This window comes from Canis lupus, chromosome 4, assembly GCF_003254725.2.
Source record: "Canis lupus dingo isolate Sandy chromosome 4, ASM325472v2, whole genome shotgun sequence".
Lineage (NCBI taxonomy): Eukaryota > Metazoa > Chordata > Mammalia > Carnivora > Canidae > Canis > Canis lupus.
The window spans coordinates 29,947,713-29,969,329 of NC_064246.1; the positions used below are offsets into that span (position 1 = coordinate 29,947,713).

Here is a 21,617-nt window from a genome sequence, read left to right on the forward strand (position 1 = left end):
AAAATTAGCAAACCTGTAGCCAGACTAAGAAGAAAAGAGAGAAGACACAAATTACTATCATCAGAAATGAAAGAATGGACATGAATACAGTCCCCTCGGACATGAAGAGGATAATAAAGGAATACTGTGAATAACTAGACTCACAAATGTGGTAACCTACATAAAATGAACAATTTCCACATAAGACATAATCTGCCAAAACTCACATAAGAAGAAATAGGGGACACCCGGGTGGCTCAGCGGTTGAGCATCTGCCTTGGGCCTGGGGTGTGATCCTGGGGTCCTGGGATTGAGTCCCGTGTCAGGCTCCCTGCATGGAGCCTGCTTCTCCCTCTGCCTGTGTCTCTCATGAATAAATATATAAAATCTTTAAAAAAAAAAAGAAAGAGCACTCACTTGATAAATAGTTGTGTGCGTCCTAACTGCTGCTTCCACCGGCCATTGCCCCATCTCTCTCCCTCTCCTTGGGGCTCTCTAGTCCCTGAGACACGACAATATTGAAAGCAGGCCAATTAATAAGCCTACAGTGGCCTCCAAGTGTTCAAGTGAAAGGGAGAGTCGATGGAGGTTAACAAACTTCATTGTTGAATTATGTTAAGAAATTGCCCCGGGCGCCCCCCACCCCCATAAGTCTCAGCATCAACACGGAGGCCAGGCCCTCTACCAGCAAAAAGATGGTTAGTGTCCTTGGGCAATAAAGCAGTTTCTTTCTTTCTTTTTTTTTTTTTTTTAAAGATTTTATTTATTTATTCATGAGAGAGAGAGAGAGAGGCAGAGTCACAGGCAGAGGGAGAAGCAGAATAAAGCAGTTTCTGATGAAGGCATGTCCACTGGGTTTCTTTTCAGACATAGGCCATTGCATCTTTTATAGATGCAAGTGAGAGACTGTGGTGGAGACGTGACGTTTATATGCACCGGGAAACCAGAAACTTCGTTTCACTTGCTTTACTGTGCAGCCTGGAACGGAACCACAGCATCTCCGAGGTGTGCCTGCCCGTGAATATGCAGAGCGAGGCGGTTTCACTTTCCCTCCCTTGCACATCACACGAGGTGTAGAGCTCCGTGCTCCTCTCTGTGCGCAGAGCCCCCTGGGTGGTAAAGAACAGCGGTGGGGAGCCCCACGGGGGGCTGGGAGCCAGGCAAGGGCGTGGGACCTGCACTGTCCGTGCGGGGGACAGGAGGGTGTCCGTCCTGTGCTGGGCCACCTGGCCCAGCTGGGACCCGTGGGAGGAGCTGGCCCTGCCCTGGGTTGAGGGGTTCGCTGCTGTTGGCGCCCCAAACCCTCACTGCGCGCAGGCCTGAGGTCTGCCCCACGGTTCTCTTGAGTCATGAAGCCTGAGGGGAAGATGAGAGCCGGATAAAGGCAGCCGAAGGAAAGTTCAGGAGCTCCTTGCTTCAAAGGGCCAGCAGCAGCGCCCAGGCCAGGAGCTGGCTGTGTCTCTGGGCCCGAGGGAGCGGGTCTCCTCCTCCAGCCTGCACCTGCCGAGGGGAGGGCCTGGGCGGCAGAACCCGCCTTCCCTCCCCCAGGCAAACCCAGCACCGTCGGGGCGTACACGGAAGGCTCCGTTCCCCTAGGTCTGCTGGTTCCAGGGGGGCAGCTCTCCCACAGGCTTCTCTGAATTTGCATTTCCCCTAAAGCCTCTGCCCAAGCAGGCCAGTGGGGCTCCCCAAGCTCCTCGGACCATTAGGAATTTTGTGCAGCTTGATGTGACCTGAGTTTCACACCACACCTGGAGCCCTGGGGGCGGGGGGGGGGGGGGTACAAAAACTTCCGGCCAGTGAACCAGCTGCTGAGGTTTACTAAGCACACAGCCTAGTGTGTGCTTTTTCAGTACTTTGTTTGAAGTTTTTCAGTACTTTGTTGAAAATGTTTAATTAGTCAATGTGTTCACATGGAACAAATGCAAGTTTTTTTTTTTAATTTTAAGATTTTCTTTATTATTTATTCATGAGAGACCCAGAGAGAGAGGCAGAGACACAGACAGAGGAGTCCCTGTAGGGAGCCTGATGCGGGACTCAATCCCGGGACCCCGGGATCACACCCTGAGCCAGAGGTGGACGCTCAACCACCGAGCCCCCCAGGTGTCCCGAGAGTCTGTCTTACATGGGCGTCGTTTCGAGGCACCCAGAACAATGCCAATAATAACAGCAAAGATCACTAATCGCAGATCAGAAGAACAAATACAGTAATAATGAAAAACTTTGAAATATTATGAGAATGACTGAATGTAACAAGTGCACAAGTGCTGTCAGAAAAAACGGTACCTACAGAATTGTTGGATACAGGGTGGCCGCAAACCTTCAGTTTGTGACGAATGCAGTATCTGCAAAGCCTCTGAAAGCAAAGCACAAGGCAAAGGATGCCTGCATTATTTCTACAACTAATAAATTGAATTTTTATGATTTTAACAAAGTAGATTTCCCCGAACACTTAAACATTACATGTAATCAATTACGCTCTTCCTAATTCTTTTTTTTTTTAAACTTTGTCCTTTTTTTTTTTAATTTTTATTTATTTATGATAGTCACACAGAGAGAGAGAGAGAGAGGCAGAGACACAGGCAGAGGGAGAAGCAGGCTCCATGCACCGGGAGCCCGATGTGGGATTCGATCTCGGGTCTCCAGGATCGCGCCCTGGGCCAAAGGCAGGTGCCAAACCGCTGCGCCACCCAGGGATCCCTCTTCCTAATTCTAATGATTCAGAGTCTCATAAATGTTTCAGCCACCTTCCAAAATCGAGGAGAACACAGGCATCACCACACCGGATCTGCACACTCATACTAAGACTGGTTACAAAATGCTACTGCACGGATGTAAATTTGTTTCTTATTATCTGTCTGTCTGAGCAGCCCTAAGAGGGGACAGGATAGACATGTGCCCGTATGCCACGTGTCGCCACCCTCTCCTGGGGACCTGCGAGAGCTGGCACGCTGCACCTCCTCCAGGAGGCCCCTCTCCGGGTCTCTTGCCACCAACCATCCACCCCGGGCACAGTGGATCCGAGGACCTGGGATGGGTTCCGGACTCCGAGTAGGACCTCGTGGGCTGGCCGGGCACCTACGAGACTGGCACAAAAGTTCTCCCTAAGAAAGGATGTGGGTGGTGACAGCTGAGCAAAGCAACCAGTAACTCACTTGGGGCACCGGCAGGTGCCACTCAGAGGAAGAGGGCGAAAGCCAAAGACTCACCACGGAGGCAGTGGGCAGATGCCAGGCAGGAGCACCAGGGAGGCCGGTGACCAGCTGGCCAGTGGCAGCTGGAACAGCAGCAACAAAGCGAGACACACCAGTGTCAGGGTAGGAGGGACGCTGTGGGAGCCAGGGACGTGGCTGCACCTCCAGGCGTATTCTGAAGAACCTGGCTAAGGGACCAGCCTGAGTGGCTTCTACGTCGCTGCAGGTCTTCACACCGTCAAAGGGAAGGGACAGAAGAGGTTCATAGCTGAGGTGATGGCACATGAGGAGGCCAGGCACACAGGAAACAGAAGCAGATCCAGAGACTTGTGTGCAGGAAGTGAGGGGAAGTGCGTGTCTGGGGGGGTGGGGGTGGGGGATGAACTAGGAGGCCCTTCCAAGGAAGGCCTTAACTGCTCCAGGGGGAGGCAGGGGCTGGGGCCACTCATCAGTTGTCCAGAAATGACAGAAGGGGGCTTTGGTGAGCGCTGGGCCCCCCAGCCCTGGGTGAAGCAGCTTCCTTCTGCCAGGGGGGCAGTTCCCTCCTGAGAGACCCGATTCCCACACCTGGTCCTGAAGGGCCGTGCGTGCAGCTGCCACTACACCCAGGCGCCAGGCGGGGTCAATGTGGGAGGGTGGCCTGTGGTCAGAGAGGTGGTTGCAGTGACCGCACCTGGTCAGTCTCTGTAGAACATTCAGTGAAAACAACTTTACGAGTTTAGAGGAGGCAGCTGACGGCATCCGATTTCCATTCTAGACTGGGATGGTGGCCCAGGAGAGGGAGCAGGACTGGCAGTAAACGTGGAGCGAGGCCAGTGCACAGAAGAGGCCTAAAGACACAGGAGGGGCTGAGACCTCACAGGCCTGTGGAGGCGAGAGGGCAGGGGGAAGGCTTAGCGCAGAGCCTGGGAAGGGAAGCAACACCTACGAGGAGGGGAGATCAGGAGGCTCCAAGGAGTTGGTGTGCAATACGTGGACCTTCCTGGGTGGCTAAATAGGAGTGCCAAGGGAACAGAAGCCCCTGGAAGGCGAGCTCCACAGCGTCAGACAAGGACTGAGAAGCCCTCCTCCCTTCCCCCAACACACGCACCAGGCAGGGGCCTGATCAACCCAGGTCAGCCAACTGCCCCTAGATGGCAGTGTGCGCACATGACAGGAACTGCCCAGCAGAAGGGGGGCAGCGGGGCTCTCCCAGGGGACCAGCAAGCAAAAAGCTGTGAGGGGCCCGGAGTCACCCACGATGCCTGCAGCATCCACCAATGCTCTGCTCTGCTTCAGGCGTGTGTGGGTGCTTCTCTCTCCCCTTTCTGGGAAGAGAGTCCCAGGATTCCTTCTGACAGGGCCTGAGCAGAGAGATCCCTGGGGCGCAGCAGCAGATCCCCAAATCCCTGTGTTAATGATTCCCCAGGGGCACAGTGTTGGGGGGGAAGATTGGACATAAAGCTGATGGTTCTGCTTCTATCACTTATGGGCTGTGTGACGCCCTGAGACCACTTACCACATTTGTTTCATAAATGCATAGCTTTGTGAAGGTCAGTTCACATGAGATTATTCCCGAAGGAGCACTTTTTGCACTTCCAGGTGACTTTCACTTCTGTGTCTGTCCCTTACATCCCAGCTGTGAGGGACAGAGCTGGGGGGCAGGGCAGGCAGCCTCACGGGGGCCTTGTCTTAGCCTCTCTGACATGCTCCCTCCCTCTCATGTCTCATCTGGCCACATCTTGGCAAAGCCATCTTCTCTCATTTGAAGTGATTCCGGTATGGGTGACTCACGGAGGGGCAGGGCTGGAAGGGCACTGGGAGGTCATCTCCGGCACAGGCTTCCATTCAGGCCCGTCGGCTCCGTAGGTCTGCTCGGGCTCTCCTTACTGAGGAAGCGGCCCTCCTCACAGCGGCTGGTGGTCCCGGGAGGGCTGCTCTAGCTCTTTCCCACGTGCACTCGACACGGGCAGAAGGGCAAAAAGCAGAGAGCAGCGGCACATGTGTGAGGGAAGTGAAACTTTCCTGAACTGGATCCCCCCCACACCTGCTGGGGTCTTCTGGGCCAGGTCGGGCCGCGTGGCACGTCTTAGATCCAAGGGAGGCTGCGGAGTGTAATTTTGAAAAAGCAGGTTCCCACGCGGGGTTGAAAGGAGAGGATGCACGTAGGGAAGAGGGAGCACCTGAACACTAGTTAAGACCCTGGGGGCAGAGGGACTGAGCCTGGGGAGATGTGACGGGATAAAGACCAAGGGAGAATTCTGAGGCACAGGGACTCGGGGAAGCAGGACGATATCTATCGAGGACAGGGCCCTGGAGGCCGAAAGAGTGGCCTGTGGGGCCCTAGCAGGGCCGGGAGCCCGGTGTGCATACAAGTCAAGCGCACGGAAGGTTTCAGGAAGGAAGGGGTGATGCCCAGCTTCCTCCTGCAGCGGAGAGCTCTGACCGGCCTCGCCCCGCTCACCCAGGGACTTCTCGAACACCGAGCCCCACTTCTCCTCAAGTGCCTTCCGCCCACCTGGCCGTACACCGAGGGCAGCACCAAATGGGAACTGGATGGAGCCAGTGGGGGGAAGGAGGAAGTCAGAGGACAATAAAAACCAAGCTCTGCCATTTAAAATTTTACTTACAAAAATAAATAAATAAAATAAATAAAATAAAATAAAATAAAATAAAATAAAATAAAATAAAATAAAATAAAATTTTACTTACAGTCGACTGCAGGTCCAGGAAAAGGAGAAGAGCCTGGAGCCTGTCTGTCAGCTTCTTTTTCTTCCTTCCTGTACTGGTTTTTGTTCCCATAATCCACAGCTCAGGCTTCTAGTCTGCACTGTAATTCAGCCATATTCTCGGTAATTACAGACTTGGAAACCAAGTCACTGGTCATAATACAGTCGGCCCCTTTACGGATTGGGGCTGTCCATCTCTGGATTCGTTTTATTTTTTTAAAACAGGAAAATAAAATGGGCCTGCTCTGTTTTGTGTATCCCCGATGCTCTGAAGGCACCCAAAGTGGTGACCCATAAAAACGGGTCAGGTAAGGCTTAGTGGGTCTCATTTGGCAGGGGAAATGGCATAAAGGAACTGTTAAGTGAGGCCGGGTGGTGGGGTGGGTGGAGGCCATGGTGGCTCTGTGGGCATTTCCTCCACCCTCTTCACAGCTAGTCCTCATGCTGTTGAGGCTGGCGGGACCTCCACCATCTAGTTCCTGGTGCTTACTGGTGGCTTCATCCTCTCTCTCTCTTCCTTGCTCTAAGCTCACAACGTCCTTCACATCCAGAATTCAGCAGCTGTCATCAGGTGTGAATGACTCTCTTTTCAAGGCCAACCTCACTGCCAACATCTCTGCCTCCACTACCCCCCTCGAGAATGGTGAAGGTGTCTGCCCCTCTATCAGAGGTGTCCTCTCATTAGGGCCCACGCCCCATCTCCCTTTCTTCAGAATCCTCACACCTGCCTTTCTCTTGGATCATTCCTATCAGTCCCTAAACTTGCTCTAGCAACTTCCATATTTCAATGAACCCCCTCTGTATTCTAAAAGTTAAAACTAGATATGGCTACAAGTATCAGAAAACAAAAGATTAAACAAGACAGAAATCTCTTTCTTTCACAAAGTCAAGAGGCAGGTCTTCCAGAGCAGGTATGGTGGCTCCCTACACATTAGGACCCCGATGTCTTCTAACCTGTAGCACTGACAACATCCTTAACACATGCCTTCCACTTTGAAGTCTAATATGGTTGCTTGAGCTTCAGCTACACATACACCTGACGCTGCCCCGCCTTGCTGCTAGTTGGCTAGAACTAAGTCGTAGGACCCCGCCTTGCTGCTAGTTGGCTAGAACTAAGTCGTAGGACCATAACTAGCTGCAAGGGAGTCTGACAACTTGCTTTTATTCTGGGGGAGCCACATGGCCAGGGGGAGAATGGCTATCAGGGTCACCTAGCAATCTCTGCCAAAGTCTCCTGTGATTCCACGTCCATTTCGAGACCCCTCCCAGGTTCTCTTGTTCCCTGCTACACAAGCTGTCCAAACACGATAGCTCCACCATGGTCTGGCTTCTGTCCCAGGACTCCAGGCACGCTGTCCTTATCACATTCGCCAATGTCTTTCATGCTGCCAGAGTCAATGGATCCCTCCCTGTCTCAGCTGGTCTGAGCTCTAAGTAGCATCTAACTCAGCCGACCACTCTGTTCTAGAAATTCTTTCCTTTCTCCCTCTCTGGGACATAGCAGTCTCCTGGTTCTCCCCTTGCCTGCTCAGCCTTTCCGTCTTCTTCCCTGCTCTGGCTCCTCTGGGTTCCTCGTGAGCCCTCCCTTCCTCTGCAACTACCGGCTCACCTGAGGTGACTTCCTCAGATACCACAGTTTCTACGTCTTTAAGATGATGCCTCCCAAAGGCCCACCTCCAGCCCAGGCTTCTCTTCTGAGCTCCTCATCTCAACAACTGAACTGAGTCTCTGGCGGGAATCTCAAAGTCAACACTGCTAAAGCAGAATTCTCGACGCTTCTCCCCGAGCTATAGAGTGCCTTTCATCTAGGTAACCTCATCCAACAAATGAGGCCCTGTCTACCTGCTTACTCCAGCCAGAAATTGCAGTTATCTTTGGTTTCTCCCTCTCCTCCCGACATCCGTCCTCCCTATGTGTCCTGTTGAGTTCATGTCCAAAATAGTTTCTCTCAACTACTCATCTTAGTGTGGCCACAATTTGGTCCAAACCACCATTATCTCTGGCCTGGGCTGCCACAACAGCCTAATTGTCCTCTTGCTTTTATTTCTGCCTGCCACCCCCCACCCCCGCAATGTCTTCCTCACACAGTAAATCAGAACATGTTAGTCTTCTGCATAAAACCCTTCAATGGTTTAATATAAAGCCTCCATGCGAGACAGTCTCGCATGCCCTGCCCACCTCCCCACTTCATCCTGATTCTCCTTCACAGGCCCGCTATTATTCAAGCCACACTGTTTTCCATCAGCTCCTTCCCGCATCCAGAGCTTACCTTTTTTTTTTTTTCAGGGCCTTGGCACATGCTACTCTCAACCTGGAAGGTGTCGCCTGGCTTTTCCCCAGGCCGTCTCCTCATCCATTTGACTTCAGCATCTTCTTCTCAAAGACCCTCGCTGCCAGCTCCATTGAAAGTGGCTTTGTGGAGCAAGAGGCTTCGGCTGCACGTTTACTGTTGCATCCTCAGGGTCAAAATAGGGCCTGGGACAGATAACGCCCTCAGTCAAGCACTCACTATCTGCCTAAGGGTGACTGAATGGACAGGTTCCCTGTGCAGGTCCCTCAGCTGCCTGGGATGTCACAAGCAGGCTGCCTTCTCCTTAATAAGAACTGTCTTCCTTGCAAGATGTCCTCCTTATGGAGAAACCAACCTGTTGGCTGCTGGCACCAGAACGTGGCCCAGTTTCGATAGCTGCCACCTTCCTGTTGCCCACCTCACCCTCTTCCACTTGAAGGAGTTGAAGAATCAGAAGTGTGCCTGCGCCTCCTCACACAGAGGCCGGAGGAGACCGCTGAGGTCAGCCTTTCTAATCTCAGTACCAGGCAGCGGCGTGACCACCCCTGTGCAAGCCATACCTCGGGTCTCCCTCCTTCCTCCCAAGAGTGCTCTCAGCCATGTCCCCAGGACAGATTTTAGGAACAAATCTCAGCAGGCGGTCCAAAGAAAGCTGGGTATTTTTAGCACCGAGACTAGAAGGAGCAGGTCTTTGCTGCCCAGTGTACAAAGAAATGCAAAATGTTAACTTACTGCCCTTCTCTTGAAGCACCCTCCCGCCCGGCCTCCCAGGCCAGGCAGGAGCGCCTATTTTTTTCTTTTTTTCTTTTCTTTTCTTTTTTTCTCTTCTCTTCTTTTCTTTTCTTTTCTTTTTTTTCTTTTCTTTCTCTCTCTCTCTCTTTTTTTTCTTTTAAAGTAAGCTCTTTGCACAACAGGGGCTTGAACTCAGGACCCCCCAGATCAAGAGTCGCACGCTCCGCCGTGGGAGCCAGCTGGGCGCGCCCCGCCTAGTTGCAATATGGTCATTTTTCTAATCCTGCGCTCCCTCCCCCCTACCGGTCACCCCCGGACCCCCGGGGATGTGGGCTCCCCTCGGCCTCCAAACTCGGGTTTCTCCCGGGCTGGGGGCCCGCCGAGGCGTGGGCAGGGCGGTCGGCGCCTCCGCGCGGGGCACCCCCGGTCGAGCGCCGCCCGCGGCCCCCAAGCCGGACAAAGGGGCGGGCCCGACGCGCGGACCCCAGCGGCGGCCGCCTCGCGGGCGGAAAGGCCGGGTGGGCTGGGGGCGGGGCCGGGGCGGGGCCAGGAGGGGGCGGGGCCTGGCGGGGGCCTGGCGGGGGGGCCTGCAGGGGCGGGGGGGCCTGCAGGGGCGGGGCCTCCGCGCGGGGCACCCCCGGTCGAGCGCCGCCCGCGGCCCCCAAGCCGGACAAAGGGGCGGGCCCACGCGCGGACCCCAGCCGCGGCCGCAGCGCGGGCGGAAAGGCCGTGCGGGCGGGGCGGGGCCTGGCGGGGGCGGGGCCCGGCGGGGGCGGGGCCCGGCGGGGGCGGGGCCTCGGCGCGGCGCAGGGCAGGGCGCTCTCTCGTCGGCCGCCGCCCGCCGCCCCGGCCCCGCCCGCCGCCCCGGCCCCGCCCGCCGCGCCCCGCCCCCAGCGCCCGGACGGCTGGAGTCGCGCCCTCCCGCCCGCGCCTCCGAACTTGCTCTAACTTCCTCGGCCGACCGGGCCGAGCCGCTCCCGCCGCCGCTGCCGCCCCGCCGCCGCCGCCGCCGCGCCCGGGTGAGTGGGGCGCGGAGTCCCCGCTGGAGCGTCGGGCCCTGCGGCCTCATTGTCTCGGGCAGCCCCGCGCGCCCTGCGGGGCTGCCCTGCCCCCGGCCCCCGGCCCCCGGCCCCCGGCCCCGCCGCCCCGCGTCCGCGCCCCTGCCCCGAGGCGGCCCCGCGGGCGGCGCTGGCTTTGTCTGTGCGGCGGCCCGCGGGGGGCGGGGGCGGGCGCGGGCGCGGGCGCGGGGGCCGGGCCCGGCCGGGCGCCGCGCGGGGTGGGCGCCGCCGGGGAGCGGCCTGGCGCCGGGGCTCCTGCCGCCCGCGGTGGGTGTGCCCCGAGGAGCGCCCCGCGTGCCCCGCTGTGCCCCGCGCGGGGTGGGGGCGGCCGGGGGCGGCGCGGCGGGGACCGAGGCTTCGCGCTGTCCGTGGAGGCTGTGCCTGGGGGCAAAGCCCGACTCCGGACGCCCTGGAGCTCCGGGGGACTTGGGTCTGCGGGTACGGAGTTGCCTGGTCTCCTGTCTCGCCGCCGCTCCTGCCGCTGGGGAGGGTGGTGGTGCGGGCGGGAGGTGTGTGCGTGGAGGGTGGTGGTGCGGGTGGGTGAGAACTGTGCGTGGAGGGTGGGGGTGCGGGTGGGAAGTGGGTGCGTGGAGGGTGGCGGTGCGGGTGGGAGGTGTGTGCGTGGAGGGTGGTGGTGCAGGCGGGAGGTGTGTGCGTGGAGGGTGGGGGTGCGGGTGGGTGAGAACTGTGCGTGGAGGGTGGGGGTGCGGGTGGGAAGTGGGTGCGTGGAGGGTGGTGGTGCAGGCGGGAGGTGGGTGCGTGGAGGGTGGCGGTGCGGGTGGGAGGTGTGTGCGTGGAGGGTGGTGGTGCTGGTGGGTGAGAAGTGTGTGCGTGGAGGGTGGTGGTGCAGGCGGGAGGTGTGTGTGTTGACAGTGGCGGTGCAGGCGGGTGGGAGGTGTGTGCGTGGAGGGGTGGTGGTGCAGGTGGGAAGTGTGTGTGAGGACGATGGTGCAATGGGTAGGAAGTTTGTGTGTGTGTGTGTGTGTAGCAATGGTGGTGCAGGTTGGTAGGAAGTGTGTGTGTAGACTTCAGTCCTGGGACCTCTGGGATGTGTGTGGAGTTGGTCTCCTGCTAGAAGCAGTGCCTGCTGGGGGGAGTCTGGGGGAAGACGTGGGCCCTGGTGGGGGCCTGGCCTCTGGCTGCGGGCTGTGACGAGCGTCTTGGTATGTGCAGGCTCAGTGGCTGTCCCGTCCAGCGTTGCTGGTGTCCGGGGGCATCGGTGTCTGCTCTCTAGAGGTCTCCCTTCTGGGATGGGGATTGCTTGGGCCCATAGGAGTGGGTGTAGCTGCCTGCCAAATCCTCAAAAGTAGCCTTCCTCATACCCTTTAACCTCAAATTAGGGGAAGTTAGTGCCTACTGAGTGTTTAGGCCACCCTTCCCCATTTGTGAAGGGAAACGTGGTGTCTAGGCCATCAGAGCACCCCCAGCATCCTCTATGCTTCTGCATTCAACTAGCCATGTGGTTGGCAGAGGCACCCTTCCTTCCAGGGATCCTCCTGGGCCCTGGCACCCTCAGAATGCACACTCTTCCATCTTGGCCCCATATGTCCTTCTAGCTCCTCTCTGCTATTTCCAAACTTTGTCCTGGTCTGAGGATCCTGTGTGTCTGGCAGACAGGCCACCAGAGGGATTCTCCTCCTCCCCTCCTACTGCCTCATCCTTTGTTGCACTCCACTTTCAGCTGGAGCATTTCTTGATCTCTCTCCATTTCTCCATCTTCAAACTGCACTGCTTGGACCATCAAATGTGACCTTCAGGTCATTTAACAAAAGCATGATTGAGAGTCTATGGGATGCCAGAGGTGCCAGGTGCTGATTGCAGGCACTGTTCCAGGCCCACAACCCTCTGACTGACCTGTAGGAAAGGTCTGTGTGGTCTTAGAGCCCAGGCCGGACACAGGTAGGATGTGCTTGGGGGGGGGGTGGTGGTGGTTATTGATCTGCCCTTGATCTCAGTCTAAGCGGCATTATTCAGGCAAGCAGGAGGGCAAACCCAGTGGGGCTTCTGGAGGTGGCTGCCCAGAGGAAGAAAAGGCATGAAGAAGGGCCTGTGGAGGGTTGGTTGCCCAGGCAAGTTCCCCTTCTTTACCAGCTGGGCAGCTGTGCTAATCTCCCAGGACAGGTGAGGGTGCCTCCCTTCCCATGCTTGAGTCCGGGAGGATAGAGCTCATACACATGTAGGAGGGGACGGGATGTCATAGTGATTGTGGAGGCCAGGGTGTTTTGGAAGCCCGGTCACCAGGTGCTCAGGGATTTGACGCATTGTCAGTTTGGCCGAGCCTCCAGAGTGCCCTTGTGCCAGTGCTGGGCGACCTGGGCTGGATTTAAAACCTAGCAGAGGTTATGGACAAGCTTACAGCAGTTCTCTGGAGGGTTTGAGAGTAGTAACAGGGGCGCCTGGGTGGCTCAGTCGGTTAAGCGTCTGCCGTTGGCTTAGGTCCTGATCCTGAGGTCCTGGCGGCAGGCCCCTGCTCAGTGGGGAGTCTGCTTCTCCCTCTCCTTCTGCCTCCTCCCCTCCCCTCATGTTCTCTCTCTCTCAAATAAGTAAGTAAAATCATATATATATATATATATGGTAACAAAGAGTTTATTGAGACTTGCTCTTCATGGACGCGTACACCAAGTGCCATCCTAGAAGCTTCACTCGCATTAACTCACTTAACCTTTGAACCGACACAGTATGATAGATAACATTTATGTCCCATATGATGGAGGAGGACACTGTTCTAGAGAGGTCACAGAGTGACTTGCTCAAGGTCTCCATGGTAGCAGCTCTCGTCATTTCTAATCGAAAGGTGGTCAGTGTGCTGCCCATGGCCAGTCCACAGCGGAACTGGTAGGTGCTGCAGCGCAGGATCCTTTTATCCCCTGCTTCTGAAAGCGTCTCGTCTGTCTGGGCACCTAGCAGTCACCCTTGACCCCTGTTGCATAATTGTTGACATCGATTTTGTCTCCTATGGGCCTGGGAATGGGAAGCCCAGCACTGCCGTGTAGAGAAGATTGGGGAGTGAGTCACGGCCTCTGTCTGTCTAGATAGATCAGGGTCTGCTGTGGTGACAGTCCCCAAATCTCGGAGGTTTATTTACTGCTCACACCCGATCCATTGCATATCTTTCTGTTGTTCTCACTGTGAACCCCTACCGATTAATTGGAATATTCCTGGACACTTGGATGGAGGGACAGAGAATGTGATCAGTCTCCCCCTGGTTCTTAAGGCTTCCGCCCAGAAGCGGCATTTTGCTGGCCGAAGCAGCCATGTGGCCCTAGTTATACGTACAGTGTGGGGCGAGGAAGAGGACTGGGGACATTTGGTGAACAGCACTGGAATGCCTCCCATCTGCCTGCCCTTGTGTCCTCCTCTGGGACTTGTTCTCGAGGCCTGGGTTGGAGTGTCACTGGAAACGTTGATCATAAATTAAAGAAACACAGTTGAGGCAGAAGGTGAATTGAGGTGCCACGGTGGGGTGAACGAGAGTGCGCGTCAGGGTGATACCAGGTAGTCTGTGGAGGCAGCCTGCTTTCCGACCCTGGGCAAGTTATGGGAGTTCCTTGGGTCTTCTTTTGCTCATTCATTTATTTGTTCATGGGCCCAAGGACTCGTGGTGAGTCCCAGGCCGTGGATTCCCCCCAAGCACACGTTCAGCTCCTAGCCCCGTGCTGAGGGCTGTGCACTGGGATGATGACCCTGGATTTCTGTTGCTGGGTCCTGGTGGCCTTTAAAGAGGGATGTTAATGCCCGTGGGAAGGGAAGTGGGCTTCCGCTCCCCATCACAGCCCTGGCACCCCAGCCCTGAAGATTTTGGACATCCCCATGCTTTACCTGTGTGTGGCTGGTAGGGGCAGCCACCTTTTCTAGAAGCAGTAACAGGTAGGTCTTGCTCTTCCTCTTCCATTTCTGAGACCTTGGGGCTGAGCTTGTAGGCCTGCTGGCATGGAAAGGAAAGGTAACAAGGGCACTAAAAGATGGAAACATACGGAGAGCAAGTTTGATTGAGTGTGGGGCTCGGATGGTTCTCTGGCCTAGCGAAGGGGTCAGAACCTCTCTGTTAATTGCAGTTTCCCACTCGAGTCACCCTTGCGGGGTGTTAAAGAGCTAGCCACACTATGGACCTTGCTTTTGTGCTTTGTCACCTGCATGGTCTCTGGTGACTTCCAGCAGGGCCAGGAAGCACTGGAGGTGGAGGTGGTGAGACCCCAGATTCTTCTGTATTGGGTTCACTTCCTGTCCTTACTCCTAACTCCTCCTTTTCCGGGGCCTCTCTGCTTTCCCACCTGGAATAGAGGGCGAGGTCACGGGGGTTTACGGCAGTGGTTGCACTCTTGGCTGCTCAGCAGAGTTCCCAGGGTACTATTTGGCCTAGGTGGATGCCAGTGTTCCTGGTTTGTCTTCTCTTCCGTTACAGCAGTGTCCTCTCCGAATCAGTGTGGGGTATTCATGATGTCTCTACATCCATTTTCTACCTAAGAGCATATTTTTTGGTTCAGACAAGGGCAGGTGCCTGTGTTGGAATAGCACAGGCCCTGGCTGGTGGTGGGAAGTGTTCAGTGCCTCTGCCAGTCAAGCACGAAGACGAATAACATTGTCTGGCTTGTAGGGTAGACAGTGGGGAGGCCAGCTTTCAGGTTGTATCTGCTTTCTAGCTGAGTGACTTAGAGTATCTGTCTTTAATCCTCCCTCCCCCGTATGATTTTCTCCTCTGTAATGAGAGAAGAGTCTGCCCTTTCTGTCTCTCGTGGGGTTACTGGGAAGCTCCCGTACACTAACCTCAGGTCTGAGAAGCAGGACCTGAGCCCCAGGATTAGTGAGGCCCGACGCTCTGGTTGGGGGCTGCTGCTGTCACAGTGACAGCTCTCGGCAGAGTGTTCACTGGAGCTGATTCCGGGAACCCCACTTCCTCTACTCTTGGGCTTGGTGGAGTTGGGTAGGGCTGGGCCGGGCTCTGTTGTGCTGTGGTTTCTCTCTTGGAGGCCTGGTCAGCCGAGCTGCAGTGGGCCTGGGCAGGGTGGGGTTAAACCCTTCACTTCTTGGGGTCTGTTCTGCTTCCCTTGCTGAGCAGCCAGGGAGAAGGTTTCGAGTCCTGGTGTCCATCAGCTGGATAACTGGAGGGACCGGCCCCGCTCTTGTTGGGCTCTGTCAGCGGGCGCCATGTGGCTGCGAGCCGCGGCAGTTGGCTCTAAAGTGGCCTCTGGGATCGTGGGTGAGAGGTGAGTTCCTGGTGCTCTCGGAGACTGTGTGTTCCCTGGGATTTGGGAGAGCTAAGGCTAGGCTTTCCTGGGGGTTAAGACTTGGGGAGACGCAGGCCAAGACAAGGGGCTGGGCAGGGCTTGAGCCGAGAAGAGGTCTGATGACCTTTCTGGGTTTTCCCTGACTACGTGTACCAGCTGCTGGGGCCTGTGCCAAGCTATCTGCAGGGCCCAGAGAGCTTTTAAAAGAGAGGCTTTGAGGAATTCCTAGTCCTGACACCCAGGAGAGAGTCCCTAGCAGCTGCTGGAATGAAACGAGTGTCCCCTGAATCGGTTTCATCATCTACATCCAGAGGTCTGAGCCGTGAGCCTGGGAGGGCCGAGAGCTGGAGCATCTATCTCCCAGGACACATAGCCCAAGGCAGGGTTTCATGCTCACAGTCTCAGAAGCCAGCCCTCTGGGCCACCCGAGAAAAGCCTGGCTTATCAGAAGGTGGCATTAAGGAAAAGAGCCACCTCGTGCTCAGATGTGGGCCTCCCGGGGAGGGGTGACTGGGCCCCACACACCCACTGCAGCAGTTCACGCCACCGTGTGACCTTCAGCAGCAGGAACGTCGTGATCCTCCATCTGTGCCTCCCGGCTGCTGTCACCAACTGCTCTGGAGACAGGCTCTGGTTGCTCATGGAGTGGCTTTTGCCATGAAGAGACCTCCCTCCTGCCTGGCCCGCCTGCACATTGGCGGTCTTATTTCAGGCCGATGGGTCTGTCCCTGGGCCTTGGTGTGGAAGGCCAGCCCCAGCCCCAGGCCAGGTGGGTCCCACCTTTTTGGGTCCCCGAAGGCTTGGAGCTCCATGTTGCTAAAGAGCATTACTCTGACACTTGTTAAGACAGCAAAGCGGACTTGATGTAGGACTACTGCAAGAGAGAGGAGGACTTCTGCTTGGGGTTTTGCAGCGGGGAAGAGAGATTGGGCTCCACCTCAAATACAGCCTGGAAAAGCGGAGATTAATAGCCAAGGGGCAGAGTGGAGGGGGTTGGCGGATGGGGCGTCTCGGAGAGGGTAGGGTGATCCTTCGATGACTGACCTCAGGAAGGCAGGCTAGGGTGATCCGCTGTTACCCCGGGGTTCTTAGAAGCTGAGGTGCTCAGGCATGGAGGGTGAGGGCTTCTGGGCTGAACAGACTCAGCAGGAGTCTCGCGGCAGCTGGCCTGTGCGAGGACGGAGATGGCAGCCCTGGGTCAGGCCTGGCCTCGCGGAGGGCTCCAGAGAGCCTGGCTAAGTCTGGTCGAGGAGAGCCCGTCTGTCAGGGTTCCGAGGCTTGCTCCTGGTCCTCGCGCTGCCCTGAGCTCCTCACTGTCCACTCTTGTTCCTCAGGAGTGGTGGCTCTCCTTGTTTCCAGAAACCTGAGTCCTCCTCTTTAGCATCTCCCGGCTCCTTACTCTCGGCTGCTGGATCACCCCTCAGCACCCGCGAAACAGCGAAGCCCGGGGCCTGGGTTCCCTGCAGCGCCCCCCACCGCCCACCCTGCCACTGGCTCCTGTTGCCAAAGTTGTCGGGGTGCCAGACAGCAGCCCTTTAGGGCTGGACGACCCTCCCTGTCTGGCCCTTGTTCTTTGGCCTCTGTACCCTGTATTTCCTGTTCTCTCCATCCTGGGCCAACCAGTCTGACAACTTTGTGGCTCACCCTCCTCCTAGGGATTGAGCTGCCTCATTTGTCTGAGTGGGACCCAGGGAGGTGCTGTGTGTGGGGGGTGTGGGGGGAACTGTGTACTCCAGGGCCTTCTGGTGGGAGCCCCGCAGCTCCTCCCCCTTCCCCGCCCTTCCCATCCCTGTTTCCAGCCAACCACTCATGCTGCTGTGCTACTCCTTGTTTTCTCTCTGTCCCTCCTCTCAACCTGGTCAGGCCCCACACTGATGATCTGGTTTGGTGTATCTTCTGCTCCTGGGACAGCTCCTGCCTCAGCAGCCAGCTGCTTAGGAAGGAGGCCACCTGCTACTGTGAGAAAGAAGGGGGTCTGAAGAGCACCTGTTGACTGTGGTTTGGGGGCCATCCTCACTCCTGAAGGCTCCAGGCCAGAAGCTGGCCCTGTACCCTCATAGTCTCCTGAGTCCTAGGTGTTTTCCGTGAAATACAAGCAACGGTGTAAACGTGGACACATTTGGAGGGGGCATGTTGACAAGGGAGTCAGGTGGTGGTAGTGGCGGGGTTTTCATTCCCAGGGGGCAAGGAGGAGGGAGTGGCATGTACCCAGGTGCCGGGGTGGCTCAGGGCCCCTCTGGGTGAGGGCAGACAGATGACGTAGTGGGGCAGGTGCCAGTTGAGGTGCCACAGGACTGGGTGTGTTGAGGATTAGTGCTTACTTAGGGGTGGGGGCCTGGCCCACTCACGCAGGAAGATGCCTGGAGAGGGGCTGGGCTTGGTCTGATGGAGGGTTCTAGTATTCAGGGCAAGAGCTGCTGAGGGGTTGCGGAGGGCTCGCTGAGAGGGGCAGGGACTTGTTTCCTGGCAGCTGAGGTTTGACGGCTCCCAGTGCCAGCCTGATTCTGCTTGTTGTGAAATCTCATTTGTGCTCTTTAATTGGGGGGCTACTAGTTGAACATTGAGCAGCCATCAGAGAGCATTTTCTGGAACGGGGGAGCCAAACATACACTTCGCCCCTTTGCAGCCTTCTTTCTCTGAGGCCTGGGCAGCCTGTGAGCTTGAGGTCATTAGATCTTTGCGGTGGCGGCCTGGGGGTGGTGGCACTAAGTGGGGGCCTAGTTCCGCTCTGGAGGAAGAGCTCCATTCACGAGCCACTCCCTGCCTTCCAAATGGTCTCACCCAAACAGCCTGGCCAATCGTGGTGGTACTAGGCATTGTGTCATACCCTTCAGAAGCAGGAGAGACTGGGATGGTTATTATATTGTTCCTTAGGGGTAAAATCACTTGGAGGAAATACATCAGTGCTTCTGAGTGCAGAGTATTGACATGCAGTTAAGGGAGGCTTTTAAACAACATGTGTGTATCCCTTTAGTAAGAAATAAATATACAGACCCATCTCGCCGACTCCATTTTGCAGTTCCCATTTCCCGAAAGGTATATGCATGGGGTTTAGTGGCTAAGGGATCAGGGTTTTGAGCTGGGATTTTGGAGAAACTGTTTTTAGCCTGTACTTGGAGTTGGGCCAGGCCTAGAAATCTGTTGAAATAGCTTTCTTTAGCTGCTAAAATTGGGATGGGTTCTTACCACTAGGATCTTGAGCCTCACCAGCGGCTGGGGAGGGCCCTGAGAAGGGTCCGTGTCTGAGGCCTGGGATGCCTGAGGCTCAGCCCCACATGCGCACATTGCCTGAAGCTTGGGGTCTTCCAGTCTCCCCAGAGAGGAGACCTGCCCCCAGGGGCCCTCCTTCAAGTGTCTTTTCCGCCTTTGGCAGAATCTGCTCTTGGTCTTCCTGGGAAAACTTCTATTTTGGGACCCAGGGAGGAGTTGTGAGCAGGGACCTCTCTGAGTTGGTCCTCTTTTCTTGATGACAGAGGCTGGCACCCCTTCCCCCTCCTCCCCCCACTTCTCCCCCGTCCTCTGTTCTGGGGAGATACCAGAAGCTGCAGGCGGAGAGCTACAGGTGTGTTTTGTTTTGTTTTATTTTGTTTTGGCTTACAGTCACAAACGTGAGGGATTTTAAATGTCAATTTAGGTTTGACTTTTTTAATTAAAAAATGTATACATGATAAAAAAAAAAACCCGCCACATAAAGATACACAGTGAAAATTAGCATTTCCATGCCTGACCCCTTCAGTTCTGCTCCCCTGAGGCCTCCATCACCAGCTGCTGGCTTGCCTAGTCAAGCGTCTCCTCTCTGTACTCCTCTTGTTTATCCCCTTGCTAGTATACTAATTACTCTGTTCTGTACTTAGTGATTTTTACCCTAAAGCTTATCTTGGGATTGCTCCATGTCAGCCCAGTACAGTCCACTCTCCTGTAACATGTTCTTTTGCTGCGTGGTAAACCGTGATTCACTTTGTCAGCCTCCTATTGATGGACGTTGAGGTTGCTTTCAGTACCAATTCTGTCTCTGGAAGCCAAGCTGCAGGAGTGCCTCGCACATGCTCACAGGTCTGTAGTAGACGGCTGGAAGAGGAGTCCCGGCATTGAGTGCTTAACGAGAAGAGAGGCACGTTGTTTTGATTCCAAGAGGGAGAAGGAAAGTTTCCAAGCTTTTTTTCTGAGGGATCTTGTATTTATTTCTGCAGGCAGAGCCCGGAGCTGGAGGGCACACTGTGGGGTGCTGGTGGCCTGGTTCCCAACACGGTCTGGTTTTGGTTCAGCTCAGGTTAGCCTGTCTCCACAGAGCACCTGTTGTTTGCAGCTTTTGGCTGGGCCCTGTGCATACCCAAAAGTGTGTAAGAGGAGGCAGCCGGAGCCAGGTAAGGTCTGGGGAGGGAGGAGAGGCTTTGCAGATGTGGGTTTGTGCTGGACTTGGGTAGGGGTTTGACCTGGGAGTCTTGGCTGAGAAGCCAGGAGGGGCTCTCGCATCCACTTCCTCCTTCGGTTTCAGGGGTTGGTGTGAGAGTCAGGCCTCCTGTCCTGGCTTCACCAGAGCCTTTGTTGTTTCTGGGATGCCCCCTGCGCCCCTCCCCGTCTCTTGCCTGTTCTGCACTTTAGGCCACTTTGTGTCTGATTGCCACCCTGTGATTTTAAAAAGCCAGTGTGGAAGGCACCTGGTGTAAATAATAGATGGGTTTTCTCAGACGGCTTCCTTTCAGAGCAGAAGCGGGGTGGGGGTGGGGGTGGGGGGTGAAGGCAGCTGAGTTCTTCCTCCAGGGTTGGGCTGGGAGGAGGGAGGGAGGAATGAGAGAGAGGGTGCTTGTGGGAGCCATGGCCTGGCATCCTCTTGGGACTTCTGGGAGCCCTCCATCCGTTTCCCCATCCCCGTGGCCACTGTGTGCCTCTGAAGTGACCACAGTCATTCCGTCGGTGGCAGGGCCAGTGGGGAGATTTTCAGGCAGAGGAAAGGGGGCTGCTGCGACCCTGACGGAGAGGGTTTGCTGCCGGTGCCCTGCCCCCTCTCTCCCACCGTGGCCATCACTGGCTGCCCCCCGGGGAAGTCCAGAGCGGCCGTGCCCAGGGCGCTGCTGCCTGGGGCTTGGGGCTGCCAGTACAGAGGTTCCCATTGTGGCCTGGTGGCCGCGGGGGCTGACCTGTAGGGCCGAGGGGGTGGGGCCTGGGGAGTGACAGTGGGGCTATTCACAGGCCGCCCTGGTTTCCTGCTGCCTCCCATTGTGGGTTCTTTGCGCGGGGCAGGGAGGGGGGCGGGGGGCGGCCCGGCTGCTGTTGTCGCTGGCCCCCCCCGCTGGTTGCCTCCCCCCCCCCCCCCCCGACGGGGTGGTCACGCCAGGTCAGCCAGGTCAGGTCTCCCGCCAGAGTTCTGAGCAGCCGGGCGGGGGGCGGAGAGCCGAGAGCCAGCGCCCCCGCCCCTGCCGGAGCTCTCCTGCGCCGGCGCCCGGGCCCAGGTGCGCCAGGTGCGCCAGGTGCGCCAGGAGCCGTCGGCCTCAGGCCCCGCTGGCCCTGCGCCTGGCGCGGCCCGGTCTCTGCCCGGAGACTCCACGCCGCCCGAGCCACGGCCATTTTCCTTTGTTCTGCCGCGTCCGCGCTCTGGAACCTTCGGCGGCGGCGGCGGCGGGCGGCAGGCGGGGGTGGGGGGCAGCAGGCAGGGGGGTGGGAGCAGGCAGCAGGGTGGGGGGCAGCAGGCAGCAGGGTGGGGGGCAGCAGGCAGGGGGAGGCAGGCTGGAGGGCAGCAGGGTGGGGGGCAGCAGGCAGCAGGGTGGGAAGGCAGCAGGCAGGGGGAGGCAGGCTGGGGGGCAGCAGGGTGGGTTTTTTTTTTAAGATTTTATTTATTCATGAGACACACACACACAGAGACATAGGGAGAAGCAGGCTCCATGCAGGGAGCCCGACGTAGGACTCCATCCCGGGTCTCCAGGATCAGGCCCTGGGCCCAAGGTGGCGCTAAACCGCTGAGCCCCCCGGGCTGCCCCAGGGTGGGAAGTCAGCAGGCTGGGGGGGGGGGCAGGCTGGGGGGCAGCAGGCAGGAGGCAGGTGTGCAGCACCAGTGGAAGCCCCCAGGACAGGAATCTTCCCACTGAGGCAAAGATAGGCGGTCCCCTGGCTGTACTCGGTTCTCCCAGCTGTACCCCCATTCCCCCAGGAGTGTCAAGATCTGTTTGATTAGAGGTCACCCCTCCTTACTGGATCAGAATCTTGGTGACTTGTACAGTGGGGGCCTGGAGAGATCCCACCTGTTAGTGGCCACTGAGGGGGTGAGAAAGATGAGAGGGCGAGAAAAACACACAGCACCTCGGGAGCACAGGCCTCCTGGTCTTTGACAGGAAAAGCTCCTCCCAGGCACCCAGTGTGGTCTTCCTTGGCTCTGGCCCCCCTCCTCCGTGGAGTCCATGATCAAGTCCTGGGAGGAAGAGCTCCTGGCAGTTAGT

The 21,617-nt window shown here is 57.0% G+C and overlaps 1 protein-coding gene and 2 long non-coding RNA genes across 9 annotated transcripts in view; 1 reads left to right on the forward strand and 2 right to left on the reverse strand.

Moving 5' to 3' along the window:
* Positions 1 to 1,788: 1,788 nt before the first annotated feature.
* On the reverse strand, positions 1,789 to 9,405 carry LOC112651610 (uncharacterized). Of its 5 annotated transcripts, none has more exons than XR_004815222.2 (4): positions 8,904 to 9,405; positions 5,865 to 8,356; positions 3,189 to 5,257; positions 1,789 to 3,065 (listed from the first exon to the last, which is right to left on the reverse strand). It is a non-coding gene; the product is annotated as an uncharacterized LOC112651610 (long non-coding RNA). The 5 variants fall into 5 exon arrangements; XR_003130926.3 differs by having other exon boundaries at positions 5,865 to 5,982; positions 8,151 to 9,405; XR_004815223.2 differs by having other exon boundaries at positions 3,189 to 4,037; positions 4,947 to 5,257; positions 5,865 to 9,405.
* Positions 9,406 to 9,788: 383 nt separating this feature from the next.
* TSPAN14 (tetraspanin 14) overlaps positions 9,789 to 21,617 on the forward strand; it is a 55,316-nt gene continuing 43,487 nt past the window's right edge. The window contains exon 1 of one of the 3 annotated variants that reach the window (XM_025434283.3): positions 9,789 to 9,922. The gene's annotated coding sequence lies outside the window, so the exon portion shown is untranslated. Of the gene's footprint in view, positions 9,923 to 10,375; positions 10,400 to 19,414; positions 19,551 to 21,617 lie in introns of those variants that run through there. The other 2 variants (XM_049109085.1, XM_049109084.1) reach the window with 2 other exon arrangements.
* Positions 12,569 to 16,883, reverse strand: LOC112651257 (uncharacterized). The gene is made up of 3 exons (XR_003130696.3): positions 16,231 to 16,883; positions 13,781 to 13,883; positions 12,569 to 13,674 (listed from the first exon to the last, which is right to left on the reverse strand). It is a non-coding gene; the product is annotated as an uncharacterized LOC112651257 (long non-coding RNA).